Source organism: Alosa sapidissima, chromosome 14 (genome assembly GCF_018492685.1).
Source record: "Alosa sapidissima isolate fAloSap1 chromosome 14, fAloSap1.pri, whole genome shotgun sequence".
Classification (NCBI taxonomy): Eukaryota; Metazoa; Chordata; class Actinopteri; order Clupeiformes; family Clupeidae; genus Alosa; species Alosa sapidissima.
The window spans coordinates 28,837,119-28,858,164 of NC_055970.1; positions in this window are offsets into that span (position 1 = coordinate 28,837,119).

Genomic DNA, 21,046 nt, shown 5'->3' on the forward strand with positions numbered 1-21,046 from the left:
AGATAGTTAATGTACCAATTACATTTTTATTTCACTTGAAAATCAGAAGTAAATGAATGGTCCCCAGACCAATTCTCAATCTCAACTGAGATTTGAGAATCAGTCTGGGTTTAGCAGGCTAATATCGTAATGGAACACACAGTCAGTTCATGAGAGTTAGAGATGCAATGCTTTGCCATACAGTATTTGAAAAGTATAACCTGGATAGGCTTCTATTTTATTCCAATTTGTTCTCATTACTTGTGGATACAAGCTTTGGCTGAACGGCAGGACCTTGAGTATGTTCTTCTCTTTCTGCGCATATACTAAAGTGTTTAGCACTCTCAAATCAAGTCTCAAAGTCACATCTTTTGATTTTGTTGCTGTCGGCTTCACTTTTCACTCCAATAGTCCCAGCAGAGAACTGCAGCATAAATGAGCTTCACCCACTTCATCACTTCCAAACTTATAATTTCACATCATTTGAACTCAGATGACAGAGATTTCTATCTTTCCTGCTGTGGCACCATAGACTTGAAAGCAGACATAGATTTTTGGGGGTCAGTGGTATTGAGTTTCACACCTAAAGCTGCATCAACAGCTTTGTAAGCATCCTGTACAGCATATCAAGCGAATGAGGTGAATAAACACTGGAACGAGATGGACAAAAACTGCCATGTGTCTGACCATACTGTTTACAGCACAGAACAGTTCTCCGCCATCTTGTGTTGTCTGAATGTTCTACGCTGATAATACGAAGGCAGATGACTTTGCACAGAGATGGACATTATTTGCTCTAGTCTATGCCAAATTATCTCACTAAGCCATCTGACAGATACTATACATGCATGATTGCCAACCAAAATGGTGGTTTGCAATCAAAGCTGGGAGATTCAACTGGAATACTAATGGAAATTGTAAAGAAACTGATCAGCATACTGCTCTCTCACTTCTGGCTGTCCCTTTTGAGTGCTTTTGCAGTTTTTGACTCTGTCCCAAGGCTCATTTTGAGAGGACAGGAGGGTTCTACAATAGGATACAAGTAAAGCAGCACAATCCTCACTCCTCCTGCAGGATTGCACCCAGGGTGCATTATTGAGCCCACCCCAGGAAATTGGGTCAATGGCCAGTCCCTAGCTCTTGAGCAATGATTTGAATCAGATGGCAGAGAATCCTGTAGTCTGCCTTGCCATTTGCCCCCTATCACTACCTTGCCCCACTCCATTGTTTCTATGGTATCCCTGATAGACAGGTCTATGGTGCTTTGGAAAGGTTTTGATGAAGATGTAAGCTTATTGATTTAGGCTAACCACATTACCGTCTCCCCTGTATTGTCATATCTGGATTTATTACAAATGGTATCAGGAAAGGTACAGAGGCCACAATGACATAGCTTTAGGAGAATAGATTATTAAAGTATTGGTCTCAGACATATTCCTTCTTTTGTGGTCAACAATGACTGATCTGAACACTATTGGCCTTAAATATAATGGTCATCCCTTCAAAATGATCATGTTCTAAAGAAAACTAAACAAAAGCTGTGTGATCACAGTTGTTTGTTTGGTGTTCAGCACCCACTAGATACAATACCCACTTTGACCTCCCCTCTTTTCTCCTTGCCGACCCATGGTGCTGCGCAACCGCGTTCACGCCCGTGTCTTTTCCCCAGCCAGGGAACACGTCCCTGGTTCTCCCTCACCCCTCTTTCCCTGGATTGGTGCCACCACCCTATCCCGTCTCGGCATTTCATCAGAGATCATGTCTACATGAAATAGTAACAAAACATAATCTATGTGATGATCACAAAATGTATTTAAGGGAGCATCGCTTTTACCCCAACTCAATGCCAGCATTGGCGGTAAGGCAGCTGAGCTGTTGCTCTGTCGCTCATTGCTAAGAGGGCAAGGAAAGGAATTTTTCTCCTTTAAGTGTCAGGAGTTTTTTCGCCTTCCTCTGCGTTCACCTGCACCAGCATGTAGCTCTGCTCTGTTCCTCGGAATCCTCTCTAATAATTTGTTGCTGCTCACCACTTCTCTTGTTGTTAGCTACCGCGGTTAGCTACAGTATTTGAATTGCTTCCTAGCTTTCTTCATTGCACTTCATATTGCTAAAATTAGGGTGCATTAGATGTCGAACTTTACAACCGCGTGTTTTGGGCTGTCATTTTCAACATCTCTCTCCTGCAGCCCTATACAATTTTGGCTAATTACATTTACTACTACAAACGCTCCTGTACTCGCTTCTGGTTTCAAAAGCAGTTCAACGGTGTCCTAACACAAGTCAGAATCCCAGCAGGCTGTTACTCTACTCATCATTTTATGGTGCAGCCACCAATGCTGCAAATAACGGTCTGATCAAGCTCTCAAAAAGCTCTCTCGGCCCGTGGTCCTCCGACACCTCTCACTCTTATATCAGATCAAATCTCTCTGATCTGAGGAAAGCGCACCTCGCGCTCTCCCATTGAATTTGTTCGCGTGGTCCTGGCCATAGGGTCCCTCATCATTAATGCAATTGTTGGGGTGTATGCCGGAATCCTGCATGACTCCTGTCTGCGCAGTTGACTCCTGCACGATACCGCAAATCACTTCAGGACCCTGGCCAGAGACTTGCCAAACATGCTTTTCTATTATGCTATTATATCTTTATACAAATTACAGAATGGGAACTAGTGAAACGGAAGTTCGGGAGGAACGTGATGGAATTTGCCACACCTCCTTCTTCAATCAGTCAGGTTACTTATGTGTCTTTCCATTTGTCTCATAAGTCCCCCGCCCGAGTTGGAAAGTGTAAATTACCCAGCTTTCTTGCGGCATTTCATGCAGGGACAACCCCCTTTACCTCGGAGTTCTTGAGGGTACCCCGAGGTGGCCGTATGACCTTATGACAAACATGGCTGCGCCCATAGTTGAGATGAGATGACATGTATTTTCTTTGCATTTGTATTGTGTTGGTCATTTTAATGTCGATGCAATGCTCTTACACACTAATTCATGCATTTTATGGTCTTGCTGTGTGTGCAATACAATGTAACAATTTGTTTTCCAGCCGGATAGCTAAAGAGGCTACATAGCACAAAACAATAACAATGACTAGCCTCAGGGATGGATTACTACACGGGCCTACCGGGCCCAGGCCCAAGGGGTCAGGGGGCCCTGAAGCCCAAGCCTTTGCATGGAATCATTGCCTCAATATCAACAAATCAGGATGAAGGCTATGAATCTGATTAAATTTAGTATTGGCCATCCCCAAAATGCACCAGAATACAGGAAATCACATTAAAAAAAAGTAAAAATTTCTGGGGGAGGGCCCCCAAACCCCCCCTCCCGCATATACGACAATAAGTGGGGGGCCCTTAATACATCTGGGCCCAGGGGCCCGAAAGTTCATAAATCGCCCATGACTAGCCTGCTAATGCCCCTCGTGGCTTGACAGAAACGCAACAGCACTTGTTGAAATTGAAATAGGCGAAATTGACTTACTAAAAAATGTTTTTATTATTAATTCACATTAACCACATAAGGATACAAGGATACAAGGAAGTTTATTGTCACATGCATATAGTTACTGGAAGTAAGAAATGCAGTGAAATTATGTCTGGTGTCAGCCTATTTGTGCATTAATGGGGGGGGGGGGTAAAGAGTGCAGTAGAAGAGGTGTTTAGTAGATTAAGTGGCAAGGGCTGCATAAAAAAGGTGGGGGAGGATTGGGATTGGGTGGGGGGCACCAACAAGGAGCACCCAAGAGCAACAGGGGCAAGGAAAAACTCCCTTACCAAGGAAGAAACCTTGGGCAGATCCACGGCTCAAGGGGCTAACCCAACTGCCAGGGGTCTTGGTGTGTGTGTTGGGGGGATGACAGGGGAGATGGGATAGTGTGCTGTGTATGTGGGGAGAGGGCAGTGTGCAATATGTGTGTTGGGGAAGCTTCCTCATGAGACAATGTGCTGTGTATTGGGGGGGGGGGGCAGTGTGCTGTAAGTATGTTGGGGATGTGTGTTGGAGAAGCTTCCTGATGAAATAATGTGCTGTGTATGTAGGGGGGGGGGGGGGGGGGGGGCAGGGGACTTACTATTGCAAGCAGAGTACTGTATGTATGATGTATGTGAGTGATGACAGTGAAGATGTGTGTGTGGGCGGGAGGGGAGTGGAGCAGTGACTGTGTGTGTGTGTGTGTGTGTGTGTGTGTGGGCAGTGTGCTGTAAGTATGTTGGGGATGTGTGTTGGAGAAGCTTCCTGATGAAATAATGTGCTGTGTATGTAGGGGGGGGGGGCAGGGACTTACTATTGCAAGCAGAGTACTGTATGTATGATGTATATGAGTGATGACAGTGAAGATGTGTGTGTGGGCGGGAGGGGAGTGGAGCAGTGACTGTGTCAATAATAAGTGAGAATGAGGGACGTGTTGTTGTGTTCTGTCCAGCACTAACGAGACAGCTGCTGCCCTGGTGGCATCCATGTTCTTCCTAAAAAGACTAAAACCCTGTGTTAGCGCTAGCAACTCATTCGTACATGTCATACGGGTGGGCGTACAAGACTAATGGAAAGACCCATTATTCACAGTCTACCTGCCGAAGTTGCCTTATGCCTCCCGTCTTCCATATTTAAAGAATAAATGGGTGTATGGTGGAATCCTGCACAACTCCTGCCTGCGCAGTTGACTTCTGCTCGATCCCACAAATCACTTCAGGACCCTGGCCAGAGATTTCGCCAAACATGCTTTTCTATTATGCTATTATATCTTTATGCAAATTACGGAAGGTGAACTAGTGAGCTTCATGGTGTGTAGTTTTGTGTATTATAAAGTGTCACCAAACATGCCCAGTTGATTTCGCCACTTCTGTAGCATGTCTAACACCAGACCATTTCTCAAACCTCAGTTGAAATTGAGCATGGGTTCGAGGACCTTTCTCTTGATTTCCAAAGGAACAGTGAAATTAAACTGAAACTGGTACCCTGAACTCTTACCAAAGCTTTTCAGAAGTACAGTAAACATATATTTCTTGTAAACAAAGGTTTTGAATTCAGTGGCTCAATTCCAAATCTAATACACGTCCATATAATTTAGCACTGACACACATGCACACACACACACACACATGCACGCACGCACACACACACACAAGTTTATGAAATTGTGTATGTTATCCATATACAAAAAAAAATGAAACGTGTGCTGTGAGTTTATCATGACCAAAACATAGTCTTTCCTCGTTTAAAATGTGAGGATTCATTTCAATTGTAACTTTGTACTCACCATTTGTACTCTGGGTTTAGTCATAAAGGCTACAGATTACATATAATACACATTATTTCCTGTTGACAATATAGTGCTAAACATGCAGGTCATGGGAGGACAGTCATGTGAACAGAATCTACACATATTTGTGAAAAATGTATATTTAACACAGTTAAACACATAATACAGTTTACCTGTTCCTTACCTGATGGCAGTTGGTTGAATGTCCAGATAGTATTGAAATACACAACAGTGACATCAGTTTTCAATAGTAGAGCTCATTCCAGCAGTCACAATGTAACTACCTTGGCTGTATTGACACTAAATTGTTGGACAGACCACTTATGTTGCAAAGGTATCAAAATAGACCTCATTTCACTGAAAAATAAACTGCTATCTTTTTCTAAAATTATAGCATAGTTTGGGTAATCTGATGCCATTTAGGAAGATGGCTTGGTGATTTTCTTGAGAGGTTACAGGCACTCCCAGTGGGAGATGTGTGTCTGGTCCAGAATTCTGTGGAGAGTGAGGAGTCCCAGAACTCTTTGCCCTTCCTAACATCAAAGGGTATGTGAACAGCTGATTGTCTTCATTTCCCTTTGGTGCCTGTTATGGCAGAATCACAATGTACAAAAAAGGAGCATCTCGCCATTGTGACTTGGTACACACAGAAAATATATCAAGGCAATATATAATTTGGTGGATATGGCGTGCAAGACACTTTCCACTAAACATCCAGATCATGCACTATAATTTGAGACAAGGAACATACAGGAATACTTTGATCTGTTTGAGTGTATAGAAGATAACATTTAATCTGATCTTGTGAGGTTTCCTCTATGCCTTGTGCAAAAGAACACAAGGCAGTTATAAGTGGTCACATTGCCATTAAAATAAATTGAATCTAATCTGACTCTACCATGAGTAAGTCCCTTCTGTAACATCTGTACTCAGCTAAAAGGTATTTTAATACAGCCACATAATTACCAGGGCCAGGAACAGAGAGGGTCTGTGCTTTGTAACATTTCATATGAAGCAAAAAAAAAGAGATTCATTTCATGTTATCTGGTTCTCATCTCACCTGAGAACACTTCCGAAGTGCATCAAGAAAATTTCAGGGAAAGTGCTACTAGGTCTATCAAATACCATGTTACATACAGTATGTAAGTAATATGCTCAACAAAGCATGAAAGGGTGTAATGTGGCATGTTCCATTTCTAATGGACATATATGATTTAAATAAGCATGAGTTTTTATAAGTAAATGTAGCTAATGGCAGTCAGAGTAGCCTCATGCATCATTCAGAGAGATGTGAGAATTTGGCATGATGATGCTTTGAAGTACCAACTGAATGTGACTGAACGTGAAAATAATGTCTTGCTTCACAAAGGAAACAGACAGTGGGTTTAGGCCTACACATCAAAAACACAACATATTTATTATCACCTAGCTATCCTTTTGCTTTTATCATAGAATTTCACATGATAACACATTTTAAATGTTTCATTAGTCAATGGTAACCAAAACACCTGTATATTGATAACAGTTGATTAGTCTAATAGTGCACAAGAGGCAGAGGCAAAAACACCACTGCTACAAGGGCTGTTGGCACAGTATGAAGCTAACATGGCACAGTATGAAGCTAACAGCTACAGTGGCCAGCATTTGACATATTGATGAAATTGTCTTAAAACTCCATAGCTAAGTTAAAGTGTAACTCTCGGCAAAATGCAACATAGGGTCTTTTTGTGTTTCAGAGTTTACTAAAAAGAAAGGTTTTGAACAGCTCGCTAAAAATGACAAAGAAGTCCGCACACTAGAGCTCCATTATTTTTTTCTTTTTATTCACCACATGTGACGTTTCGGGACACACTGCCCTTCCTCAGACAACAGCTCGCTTTGAACAGCTCTCTGCCATCTTGCCAGTCAAAGTAAGTGAGTTGTTCAAAACCTTTCTTTTTAGTAAACTCTGTGTACACAAAATATTCTCAATACTCGAGTTCATGTGAAGAGACTCTGGTGATACTTCGAGTTTCATGTTGTGTCGGACCTTCTTAGTGTTTTAAAAAGAGCGATTTTGTGTAATCATAGTAGTGCCTCTAGCACTCCCATTTAAAAGGCCATTTGACCCAAAAACTAAAATACGGTCAATCTTAAAAGTGGCGCTTACTGTACGTCGTAATTATGCTTTTCAACGAAAGTTTGAGTACTTTCCAAAAATGACCCTGGGTTGCATTTTGGCAAGAGTTACGCTTGTTCAAATTCTAACTATTGCCCAATTAGTTCTAAACATTGTCCCAACTCTCCATTACGGCTGTCCATTTTATGCAATTCAAGGCCACACCATAATAAACAGATGTATTGGCAGCACAAAGGCTCTTAATAAAAAACAGTCAACGTGCAGGTATGATAACCTTGGTTTCTTTTATTTTCTTTTCCTGTGAACCCAACGTGCAGGTGTGATAACCTTGGTTTCTCTTCTTTTCTTTTCTTGTGAACCACGTGTGAATCAGACTAAAGGAGGCAAGTCTTCATTGCTGATATTGCTGTCTGCTTCATGCTGTAAAATCACACAAAAGCTGCAGGTGATGAAGAGGAGGTGGGAGGATTTTATGCACCTCCCCTGGAGCCCTTTTATGCAGCTCTGACAAATGGCTCCGTCCCAACTCCTCAACAACAGGCAGAAGAATGGGAGACTGGAGTGCTTTGAGATCACTTATGCTCAATTATGAAAAGAGAACGAGCTATTAGACCATTAATCAGCCAGTGAGTGGTATGAGTTGTGAGTCAGACAGCGGACAGTGGACAGTGGAAGATGAGTTGCCCCACAGCTGCAGCTCTGAGTAAAAGCATTTTGCCAGTCCCCCTGAAGCCTCCACTTCAGAGCATCATGCCAGAAGATGTACTGTGCCGCTGAGCAGCGGAAGAGAGGGGGAGGGGAAGAGCGAGAAAGAGAGAAAGAACCTGATCTCCTTGTTTGAGATCCAGCAGAGGGCACTATGACTCCTGACGCTTGACCACTCAGGAGGGAGTTGGTGGCCGCCATTCAGACAGGTCGTATTTGTGGGGATAAATTTCTCATTGCCATTCCACACATGCCTTTCGTGACTGACATTGCAATTATCGGTTTTGCATCGTTGATACCTCTTTGAGGCGTGACCGCATACAGACTTCATGGAAATAAAAACATCTGTCCATGTAACCATTGTCTTTTTCTTTCACACGCTCCTGCTAGTCTCATTCCCCCTCTTCTCACTTCAGATCTCTGAACATCCACAACCCAGAGTTCTCAGCTGTTGGAAATAAGGCAAATCCAATTACAGTTGATCAATGGCAGAATAGTCACGTTTGTCACATATGACAAATGGCTTAGAGAGCGTTTTTAATTTGTAGTCTGACATAATAAATAATCCACTTGATATTTACTTAACTCTATTGTTCACCTTTCTTACCTGTCTTCCGAATCTTCTACGTAGCCGATGGCTAATAATCGCTATCACACTGTACAGCAATATTGTACATAACTCACAACCTAGTGTGTTAGAGGAATCTTAGTCATGAATTAGACATAAGGGATTACCTGAATTGTATTTCTGCCTGCCACTGTTCCTTAATCAGCCCCAGCAGTGTTTAATGCAGCTGTGCACTGCAACATACAGTATAATAGAATGGCAAGCTACACCACACACAACACCGACAACAGAATCTATCCAGCAATACAATCTGCTCCTCTCCCTCACATGTGTTATCAGTTTCCTTTATTATAGCCTGCCGGGGCATCTTACACCTCCTAGTGGTGCCACTTCCTTCTCCCCTCATGGACACAACAGTTTGAGAATAGGCTACAGCAACCCCCCCTGAACACATTACCACAGTAGTTAATATGCAGCTCTCACCCTCTGTGTTCTCTTCAGGCCACAGAGACGAGGGATTTCTCCTCGACACCAATCGAGCCATGTTTCCGTCCTCATCCCCTTTTTGACATCTCCAGCCTTCCTCATGTTCCCCCAGCTGGCGTATTGTAAATCTCATTGCCTGAGCATCACCAGGGCATGAATCCAGAGCTGAACATGTACGTGAGGTGGATTGATTGCGGTATTGAGGCGTTTTGGTTGGAGCGGTTAGGCTAGTCTCCAATCTGTTTCTGTAGCTGATTGTATTAGAACCTGGACCACACTTCAGATCTCATTACAAGAATGCAATGTTTGATACATTCTTTGATATACAATATATACAAAATGCTGCAGCAATGACTTGACATGAAAGGTGCAAGTTTGACTGTGTATTTTGCAGTGCATGCACATTGTGAGCGATGTCAGACGCACAAAGTGGGCAGTCAGGCCAAAGTTGATTAATAAAAGATAGATAGATCAGAATTTAACACTGGTTGCATGTGATTGGTTTATTCAACTTTACTTTACCAGAGAGGTCTTGCCCATTTCAGAGTCCCAACCTTGACATAACTTATACCTATATGGCCGCCAAACTCGGGCCTGAAGTGTTACAAATGATTTCACTAGTTCGCCCTTCTATATGATTGCTTCAGCTAGACTAGAATGTATGGGAGAAGTGCGTGTTTGGCAAGGTAGCTGTCCGTGGTCCTGGAGTGCCTGGAGCGGATATCGCGATAGAGCGATGACCGCTTGCACCCCCCTGTGTAAGGAGGATGAGTAACAGGGCAATTGGTGAAATGGAGGAGTAGGGGGAGGAGGGGGGATGATTTTGCGAACGTCGGAGCGTGTGACGTATGGAAAAGGAGGTCGGCTTAAATAGGCCTACCCTGCGGCGGCAGTGGGTGAGTTAATTGCTGTCAATCATCCCGAAGGCTCCACCCGAACTTTGTTTATAAAACATAATTTCACTAGTTCGCCCTTCTATATGATTGCTTCAGCTAGACTAGAATGTATGGGAGAAGTGCGTGTTTGGCAAGGTAGCTGTCCGTGGTCCTGGAGTGCCTGGAGCGGATATCGTGATAGAGCGATGACCGCTTGCACCCCAAAAGATCACAGAGAAAGGCCTCTACCAACTACATAAGTGCTTGCTGAGCGAGTCGTAAATCCGCTAGATTGGAGCGGATGTAAGACTGGTAGGCATCCGAGGACCAATGGCCCAGTATTTAAATTTGTTGCTCCGATAAGCCGTTGAGCGCAGCTGTTGTGGCAGCTCCTATCCTGAAGGAGTGTGCGGAGTAGCGATCCGCGGGAAAACCAGATTTGACTAGAATGGTTTTTAAGAGTGTCCGGAATCTGTGGCGAGTGATGGGTAGCCCTTCGTCTGACACGAAGGGCGGGCTAGTAGACGAAGCTTGAGCTGACCGATATGAGATGTAGTGAGATAGGTATTGGAAAGGCTGAAGATCTGAGGCGGAGTTAAATGGATATGGAGTGTCCTTTTCGGGACTGATCGGTTTTACTCTGTTTGATGGTAAATCGAATGGTGTCTTGGTCTAGCTGCTCTAGATCTGCGATGCACGGGTGGACATCGGGAATGAAGAGAGACGAAGGGCATGTAAACTCGCTACATCTCAGCAGCCCAAAAAGGCCAGTAGAAACATAACGGAGATGGTGGAATCGGAATGCGGTGACATGAACCCTTTGCGAAGGGTAGCGAGGCAGGTGGCGAGAATGCTTGAGGTAATGGGAAGGCGGGAGTCTTGGGGGACTGGATGTTGCCTACGGATACCTTTAATTAACAAGCCTATCCTGGTGTCGGAGAAGGGGCATTCGGAGCCGTGGGGGCGTTTGTAGAAGAAATGAATGCCAGCTAGGTAGACTCTAATGGAAGAAACTTTGATCCCGAGTGAAGTGTGGGCGTAGGTGATAATGATGATATGGTGACTGCATCGAAACTGGTAAATGGTAGTGAGTGCTTTGCGTGGAACTGTTTGAAGCACGACCAAGCAGTCCAGTAGGACTGCATGGTCCTGGGTGCGAGGGCATGAAGGGCTTGGTCGGCTGTGATGGGCTGAAGATAGCTGAGGGGGTGGTTTATGGGAAGATGGTCTCCGAAAAGCTGGGGAGTGGAGTAGGGTACGGGTCCGCCTCTGGAGCCGAGCTTCTGAATCTCTGGAATTTAAGACGAGAGAGAGAGTCAGCAATTCCATGGCAACCGGGGACGTGCGCGGCTCTTATAATAAGCTGGTAGCTGGCTGCTATCCAGATTAGACGCCTAATAAGAGGGGAAAGCGCAGGCGATTTTGAGCTCGAGTTATTAATGACGTGCACTACGGCTTCGTTGTCGCTGTGGATTATCACACTCTTGGAGGTCCACTCATTCCCCCAGGTAGGGCCGTGATGGCTACGGGGTAGAGTTCGAACACGGCTGACGATTCGTTTCCAGTTGTTAGCTCTCTGAACTCTAGTGGCCACGGGGATGCAAACCAGCGCCCTTTGAAAAAGCCTCCGAAGCCTGTTGAGGGGGCTGCGTCGGTGTACAACTGGAGCTCTTCTGGAGATGATTGGCAGTCGTCGTAGAACATGCACAGACCATTCCATTCGTCTAAAACATCCTCCAGAGTTTGATATCGGCCAGACACTGGGCATCTAGAGATACGACGTCTTCGAGAGATGGGGTTGCTGAGCGCAGTTTAGGAGATGCGAGATGAAAGGGCGGCCCTGGGGAATGAGTTGACTAGTGGACACTCGACCGCGCCGTGACTGGGGCTATTGCAGAGGGGACAAGATGGCTTAAGTCCTAGGAAAACGCGGTTATGGAGCTCCATATCGAGCGCGCCCCAGTAGGGGTTTTAGTTCCAGAGGCCGACTCTGGCAGCGCATTTTGCTGAAAACAACCGGTGGTAGCCTACGTATGAAAATGAGCTCCACCGTAGGATACGGCTAGGCCGGCGATGATGGCCAGGTAGTCATTTAGCTTAGTCATTTGCGTCGACTGGAGAACACGAAACAGACGACTTCTGTGTAGTTGGTAAAAGCTATGGTGAACTCGGGAAATGACAGGGTTTTTGATGCTGGGCCATAATTTTTTAGAGAAAAACCAGTTCGCCGCAAACTAGATCCCGGTTATGAGAGGGAATAGGAAGGGAGGGAAGAATGGTAGAAAGGTCTACGTCTGCACCTGACAAGATGAGGTTCCTGGTGGACGCTGTGACGGGTGGTGGTTCGAATGCTGCAGCGTGAGGAGGCGGTGGCAGGGCCTGTGCTGTGGCTAAAGAATAGTTTTGCTGCCGGAACGGGACGTCGTGGTCCGAAGCACTCGCTGAGTGCTGATGACCCGCTGCTGCGGGCTGGTCTAGCGCGGAGCCGGGGAAGAGATGGGAAGGGAGAAAAGGGGGGAGGGAGGGAGCGGTCGCTGACGCGACCGGAAGGGGAGCAACCTGGGACAGGGTCGCGGGAAGTGGGACGGGGAAGGAAAGAGGGTTAGGGGGGAGTAGCGACGCTGTCGCTATCGGCGCCGACTGAGACCAGGTGCTCGCTAACTCATAAGAGAGATGGGGAGCTAGTGAGGTGACTCTTCGAGCTGACGCTTCGTGAGTTGAGGCGTGCTGTACAGACGTGGCTCCCGGAATGGAAAGGGGAGGGGGGAGAGGGGGGAGGGAGGGAGCAGTCGTCGGAACGACTGGAGGTGGGGCAGGCCTGGACCGAGTCCTGGCTAGGGGAGGTGGATGGGGGAGGGAAAGAAGGAGTGGGGGGAGTAGTGACGCTGTCGCTACCGGGGCCGTCTGGAGAAGTGGGGTTGGACCCGGAAATACGGCGGAGATGCGGCGGGAATGGGCCTGAGCCGCTGACGTGGCAGTGGCTGTGGCTGAAGCAGCGGAATGATACGCTCTGAAGCGTGTGGTGCCGGAAAGTGCTGTCGGCGTGCCCGGTTCGCGAGGTGGCTGGTGGTGTGTGCTTCGTCCGGCTGAATGGCCGGCGGAAGGAACCGCGTCGGGATGCCAGAAGGAGCAGCTTGCTTCCTGGTCTGGGGAGGAAAACAAAGTGAGGGAGCGGGAGGGCGAAAAGACCGGGTTATCCGACTGCGTTAGAAGGCGGAGGAGATGGAACTTCCTATCCGACATACGGAACGCGATGCCGCGGGAATGGAGAGTGCTGCGGATGCGAGCCACTGTCCAGTGGGTAGGGTCAACGCCTTGCTGGCGCTGGGTGGATTTCCAGTTCCATGAGAGCTGTCTTGTCAATGCGAACAATACGCAGACTGAATGATTTCGCGAACGTCGGAGCGTGTGACGTATGGAAAAGGAGGTCGGCTTAAATAGGCCTACCCTGCGGCGGCAGTGGGTGAGTTAATTGCTGTCAATCATCCCGAAGGCTCCACCCGAACTTTGTTTATAAAACATCATTAAATATTTTAGTTACAACACTTTTTCACCTTTAACATATCTCTAGTGTGATGATGCAACCTGTGATATAAACTGCATAAGCACGTCACAGACTCACAGCTTCCTACAATAAATATTTTATTGTTTACATGATTCAATATTGAAGTAGGTAATATTGTGAAGCCAGGCCTTTGGATATATGAGACTGATGTTTATCCTAACCAAAGTAAAGGCCAATATTCTATTTCATTTGAGTGTGTGAATATGTGTGAGAACATGTGATGGTCTATCTCATTTGAAGACATCCATTGTGTGAAATTAGAGATTCTCAAGACTGAAAATTCTGGGGTGAAGTGTCTGATAAAATAAAAGATAAGTGTATTGAATCATAACAGCCCAAGAGGAGATGGGACACAGTGCACAGTTACAGACTAGCTCAACATGACATGAAGGTTTAATGCAGTGTAATTCTAAGACTGGGATATTCTATGGGTGCATGCGGTTTAGAGCTTATAAGGCCAGTTGAGGGCAGAGAAAGAAACCATGTAGTGAATTCTCTTGTAAGTAACAAAGACAGATAAACTACAAATAATGGTAGAATGACCCCTAGGAGAGAAGGGCATGGACATGGAAAGCCCCCCAGAACATACAACTACTTTAAAAAATGCAAGCTTAAATTCAGTCATAAATTAACTACAGTATGCAAATAAAAACAACTAGTGAACCTGACAACAGCTTTCTATATATATATATATATATAGATATATATAGATATATATGTTTGTGTACATCAAGAAACAAAGGTTCACGCTTATGGTAATGTAGACACACTCCTTCTCCGTGTGTGCAGTAATTCTGATTGATTTTAGATTAGCTGTTTAATGTTTATCAAATGCATTGCATGGGTGAGAGCAGATTCAATGTGTGGCCCTGTTAGACAAAGCAAAAGGAAAATGGGAAAGCTCAAGGCAGATGCCAATGTCATTCACACAGATAATAAAACAATTATGTTCTCCTCGGTCATCGAGAGTGTTTGCTTAAGATAGAGGGAATCTCACAGACATATAATTAAACACTGACACTCATGGAGCAAGCAGTAGACTCATCTCTCTCTCTCTCTCTCTCTCACACACACACACACTCTCTCTCTCTCTTACACACACACACACACACACAAGAGAGAAGGCAGAGAGAGAGAAAGAGTGACTGAGGCTGATGAGGATAAAATCTGCAAGGGGAATGAAAGTGAGTCTATCAAGTCCAAACAGATTATACAAAGGTTTCCACACTAAGTCTCTATGTGGGTGGGTGTGCATTCAGCAGAGCATTGTGCTATCGGTTCCACACCATATGGCAGTGCTATGACAGGCCTAAAAGGGAGGACAAGGTCTCAATATTGTGTTTGGTAAATCCCACACACGTTAGTTTCTTGAATTACTAGAACACTCAGAAAAGACAAAAACTTATGTTGTGAAAACTATGATATACGTTTTAGAGGATGTAAATGGCATGAGCTTCACCAATTGTGTAATATAGCTTTTGATCTGGGCTAAACAAGAGGGTGGGCAAATGCTCCAAGAAAGTTAGCACAGAGCTCCGAAGAAAATGTCATAATCTATTTGGCACTCCTCCACTATTTGAGAGACACAATCTCCCCGCTGGAGCAACTCCAGGAGTGTTAGAATTATGGATCGCCAGTGTGCCAGATACTAAGCGGCATTTTGCCTAAGACCTGAAGGGACACAAGCCTGGGAGAGCCCATACTGTCCCAAACAAATGGGTTCTGGTCTCAATAATCCGCTGCACTTTCCAAACAAATGGGTCCAAATCTGTCCGAAACCCTGTGTTCCGCTCTCTTGAGAATGTTGGTCTTGGCTGCACACTTTGAAGGAGAGAACAGTGAAGAAGTGTGAGTTCATCGAGAACCTCAAGTATTTTTCTGAAACACTTTTCAGATGGGGAAGAAGAGCGAGTTTTTAGTGAGTGGTCAAATATAGAGAATGGCATGCACTGATGTCAGTCTTTCTCATGTGTGTGAGAACCGCTGTGAACAGGTGCAGAGATGGTCTATTTATGTTAGCTGTTTCTTTTGAACTCTCTATAGGCCACAAAGCAGGTGCCCTATTTTGGTCAGTTTTTATGATAAAGCTCACAAATGAGTCCCATTACTCTCCTGTTTTGTCAAGTGCTCCCTCTCTATTGGGAATAGACACAAACCAAAATTACAGTTCACTTACGCAATTTGACACTGATGTAGTACTTTGCAAATTTGTTGATCTAAAAATCTACTTTTCTCTTGGTGGAAACCACAATTTTTTCACCACCATCATGCTTTTAAAATATATATACACAGAGATGAAAGAAGTGCATTTAGAATTTACATTTGTAATACATCATTCTGTTTGACTGAAGTGTTACACTGAGAGCAGCAGGTCAAAGATGATATTCACATGGTGATATTCATATGTGTTTTTGTATGTGTTTTTTACCCAGGTTTTGTACTGCTGTTGGTGAAAGCAGTTAAGTTTTGGATTACATCTTAATCTTGGTTTTACCAGTCATTTAGAGAATTGAGTGTGGTTATTTATTTTCTGAATGCTTTTTCAAGTCTTTCATTGAGTCTATTGGATAAGATGGTTATTTGTCATCATTAATAAGTTACAAGAAATCAGAGCTGACTGATGGTTTGTGGAGCAGCATATACATTTTTTATCAGGCTGTAAATAAATTATTTACTTACCACTTTCAACAGCTTTTGTGATATACTGTACATGAAAATATTTTGCGATTTATCTGATCAAAAAGATGGTTTAGAGGACACATGTTTATATTATAGTCAATACCACTGTATATAGACTTTCACTGTACGTATATAGACTTTCATTTAGCTTGTGTACTCGTGGCATGGTGTTCCAATAAAGATGCATGCTGACATGCATGTCACTGACCACAAGGACTGACACCAGAATCCACCTTCAGCTTTGGATGCACACATGCCTTTGGCCTCCTAGAGGAATCACACTCTCAATACAAAACCAAAACAAAAATGTAATTAATTTAATAAATTGGAATCTGTATATTCAAACTCAAATATTGAACTACTGTTCCTATTTTGGATGTATTCTTGTACACATTTATATGTGAAATGAATTGTGCATGGATGTCAATGACAGGTGTCAATCTGGACCTCTAAATCAATTAAGTTACGGAAGACTGTTTTGTCAAATAGTTCAGGGATGGGATAGTAAGTGCATGTACTTGAGTTTTGAATAACCAATAATTCATCCTCATCATTTCGGAGGACATGGAAGGACAAAATAATCTTGGTAAAAAGGTCACCTTTGGAAAGCAGTGTAGTCATTTGGCATATTGTCAATAATTCACTACCTTATTTATTCAAACTGTCACACAAACTCATCAAACATCCATAGCCCTGTTCACCCATGAGTACAGTAAAATATTGCCAGGATCCTGTTGTGATGACTGAAATGATAACTCGTACTCGTGACCTGCATTTGTGCGTGTAGCTATAAAACGCTCCATGATTTAATGCATGTCCAGTATCGACTAGCTTTACACAATAATCCTAAATGATGACAAATGGAAAGAAGAGCTCAAATATTTCAATCACTAACTGTGTCCAGAAGATTTTTTTCAAGCAGCCATTCTTTATTTCCCCCTCTCTCTGTTGGATAAGAACCTCTGCGTCATGTGTCTCTCTATGGCCTTCATAATCAAGACAGCTGGTGGCATATAGATCTATGTGGGTCATTGATTCAACACATTGCAGCCATCATTCCTGTGATGACAGACTGTGATGGGACAATGTCAATATTTGGATGAGACAGACATTTTTATGGGCCACAGAATTGGAGGCAAATCACAAAATCTTTGTTGTTTCTGACCTACAGCAGCAATACAGATGGCTGTCTGGGACCTAAGGAAAGAGCAATGACGATCTGAGTCGTGTTATGGATTTCTTTGGGGGGTAAGCATACATCTGAAGGGAAGCACTGCAATGAAGTTTTCATCATTTTTCTTCCTTCGTAGCCCCAAAGCGATCGATCAGTGAAAAAGTACCTCCATATCAGTAACATCAGGCCAGGACATTTCTTTTTTTTTCTCAACATATTGCTCCTTCACATTTCAACAAGCCGTCATTGATTGAGGGGAAAATCTCACTGAATACCCTTTAAAAGCTCTACTGCCCATTACAGGCCCTACTCCATCAGTCATTACCTGAAACTGCGCTGGACTCAGTGCTGAGGTCTGCCTGCAGTCGTTAAGTATGGCAGGCCTACTAATAATCACAAATCACTAGCGCCTCTTGTTCAACAACAGCACCTGTTTTCAGTGTTTGCAGATAATGCACAGCGTGTTTGGCATGGTTCTGCTTTGTGTTTTGGTAAATACATTTATGATGCTGTTGCTCCATATGTCTCAGTCGTTCACCACCTGCCCCTCTCCCTCTCCCCCTCCCTCTCTCAAGGTGCAGAAGGTGGAACAGCATTCAATCAATGCTTGGCGAACAAAATATAATGCAAAACAGCATATGTTGCTGACATGTAAACTGTTTGTTTTCAGTCACTTTTACATTGCAGGATAAATGGTCCATATCCTCATGAGAATGTAACCATATGCATTGGCTGGAATTCGAATGAAAAGGTCTTGTGGCAAGTGTGATTCTGGGGTAGCATATTTTGCTTTCAGTTAATTTGTGAAGTAATCTTTTGTGCACCTTACACAACCTTTTATTTATAAAAAGTTAGGATGTTAAACCAAGTATCTTTGTATTTTCATTTGTTCTTCCTCTCTCTGTCATGTTTTGCAAGTGAATACAACCAGACTATATAGCACAAATAAATGAGGGCTTATTACAACTTGCAAATTCTGTGCTGCAACATTGCTGACAGGCTGTCAACACCTTCTCGCTTATATCCCATCCATTTTGTTATACCTCTGCATAATATCCATGCAGTATGTCGCCTTCCCTGAGCCTTCCCCTTCAAACCCATCTCATTTTTCATTTCCTTTGTATTCCCTGACAAAAGTCATTTAATTTCTATCATGTTATTATCGGTGCATTTACTCACACGAGGCTGGGGATTCGCAAGCAGAGTGCAGATTACCATGCAGGCTCTCCCTGGTGGCATGTTCAGTCAGCTCATTTTAGATTAGTTGTACAGTATGTTGCAGTCCTACAAGCAGGGAAATTGTTGTGAGGTCTTCCTGACAAGCCTTTTCCAATTTCAAATCTAGACCAATTTGACAGGACAAGCTGTCTCTATGGCAAATTGAAAATCACACTTGAAACTTTTGGGAAACTTTCCTTTCCTTTTAGTTTTCCTTGTTTGATAATGTCCTATTTTATTGGTGTTCTTCACTCAGAGGATTTGTTTGTGTCATGGTACACAGAAGGAGGACTAGGAGATACAGTTCACGGTGATGGGGATTTTTTGAAAGGTAAACAGAAAAGTACTTGCAGGTCCAGAATTCAAAACAAGGCAAAGACACAGGAGATCAGACTAAGGCAACTGAAGATAGGGGGCAACGTCCAACAAAGTTCATAAGTCCATAGAAACAGGTTCACATGTCCAAAACTTAACTGAATCCAAAGAAGACTGAAGAGCAGGCGAGGGAGGAGATCTTTGGCTGGATCCTTGATACAGCATTGACGAGGCCAGACAAAGTGTGTGTGTGGAGGTAGGCCTGATATACAGTAGTGCAGCTGATCAGCTGATTGATCAGCTGCAGGTGTAAGGCTTCAGTAGGCAGGGGAGAGAGAATGAATGACAGGAGGGTGAGGCTGATGAGTGGGCGTGGCTGGGGAAGTGGCTGGTGCAGAGTGAGGTGCTGCTGAAGAACCTGGCAAAGCTGTGACAGTTTGTGTATAGGTGTCTGCCTTTCTCACTTTAATATTTGAGATTCTGGTGGAACAGATTACCAGCTTGACCAACATTACTGTTTGTTAAATGGCAGTGATAAGCAAATGATTTATTAGGATGTGGTCTAGCACAGAGGCATCGTCCAGCCCAGTAGACAGTGTGAATGAACAGAGTTGCTTTACTGACTGGGGATTTGTACCCATTTGCTCATAATTTCCCTCATCCAGCCCCCTGGCCTTCATAATGGCTTAAAGCATTTACACAACTACAAACCACAGCTCTTGGGAGATGAATCTGTAATGAGTGAGACACCAGCCATGTTTATTCATTCACCATAGCTCCAGACTGAGTGTTTTACATAAAGAAAACTTCTAAGTGCGGTTAAGGCAGACTGATAACTGATTCCTGGGCCATTCTATTTTCAATATTCTAAAGTGACATCACTCTACCCGATGTTGGCCTGTGGATTCTATTTTAGCATTTGCATAAATCACCATTATATAAGATGACCAGACACCCTCGCCCTCGCCCTTCCTAGACATTCCTAAGAAATATCATGTAAAATTAATAAAATCACAACAGTGATGTGTAAAGCAAAGAGGTAAGCATAGGTAAGAATAGCTATCCAGATTTTGATACCACTTAATGCCGTTAAACATTAGTGGCACCAGAGTGTTAATAGGGTGGATCAATATGAAAACATCTCTAGATGAAAACCTCTCTTAATCTCTCGCCATGTAGCTCAATAACTTTTTAATTCAGGGGACAAATATCACCATGAACAACACCTTCAGCATATAGAATTCCCATTGAACCATGTAGTGAGTTACCATGTTGTATGCGGCTGAAAAAAATGACTTATTAGTACTCTATCAGGACACAAAAAAAGACAGAGGATATAAACTGGTATAGTGCAGGGCTTGTTATGGAGATTGTGGGCTGGTTTCTGTGGATGACTGACATACAGGTTGACCCCTGTAATTACCAGAGAAAGGTAAACTCAACTCAATTTAGAGTTGTCTTTAGGTCTACTGCACATAATCAGTTCAATTAAAATCAAGGACTAGCAGGATTCAGTATGAGGAAAAACAGGGCGCAGGTGGCAGATGAATGCGTTCCTGACAGTGTCATCCAGAACTAATCACACTACATTTCTTGACAGGCATGACTAATAATAATGTCACATCGTGGCCTTCACCTGGCAGCCATAGCTATTCAATGAAACTCAATCTCCACAAAAGCTCAACTGATAAACTCTTCAATTTAGACTAAAGCATCTCTTGTGTTACATAGTAACATGCAACGTTTTTTTGCCTCAAGATGTCACAAATGTAACATTCTCAGTCAATTTAAAATAATGAATGATAATAAGATTAAAACTAGATAATTCGTCTCAACCTTTCTATTATGATGAGTTTTTTTTCTTCTACATTTTTAATTGTTTTTAATTATTTTTTCTTTTTTTTGTTATTTTTTTCAGTAATTTTGTGTCCAATAATTCCTGGGACACTGAAAGACCAGGCTACACGAAATTAGGTGGGCATGTAGCCCCACAAGGATGACACTGAACCATTGGTTTCCATTTTGATCCGTCGCCCACCCTGCCGCACCGGACCACCCAAAAGGAGGGTAGGGTGGACACAGTTTTCTGTGAATATCTCCAGAACCG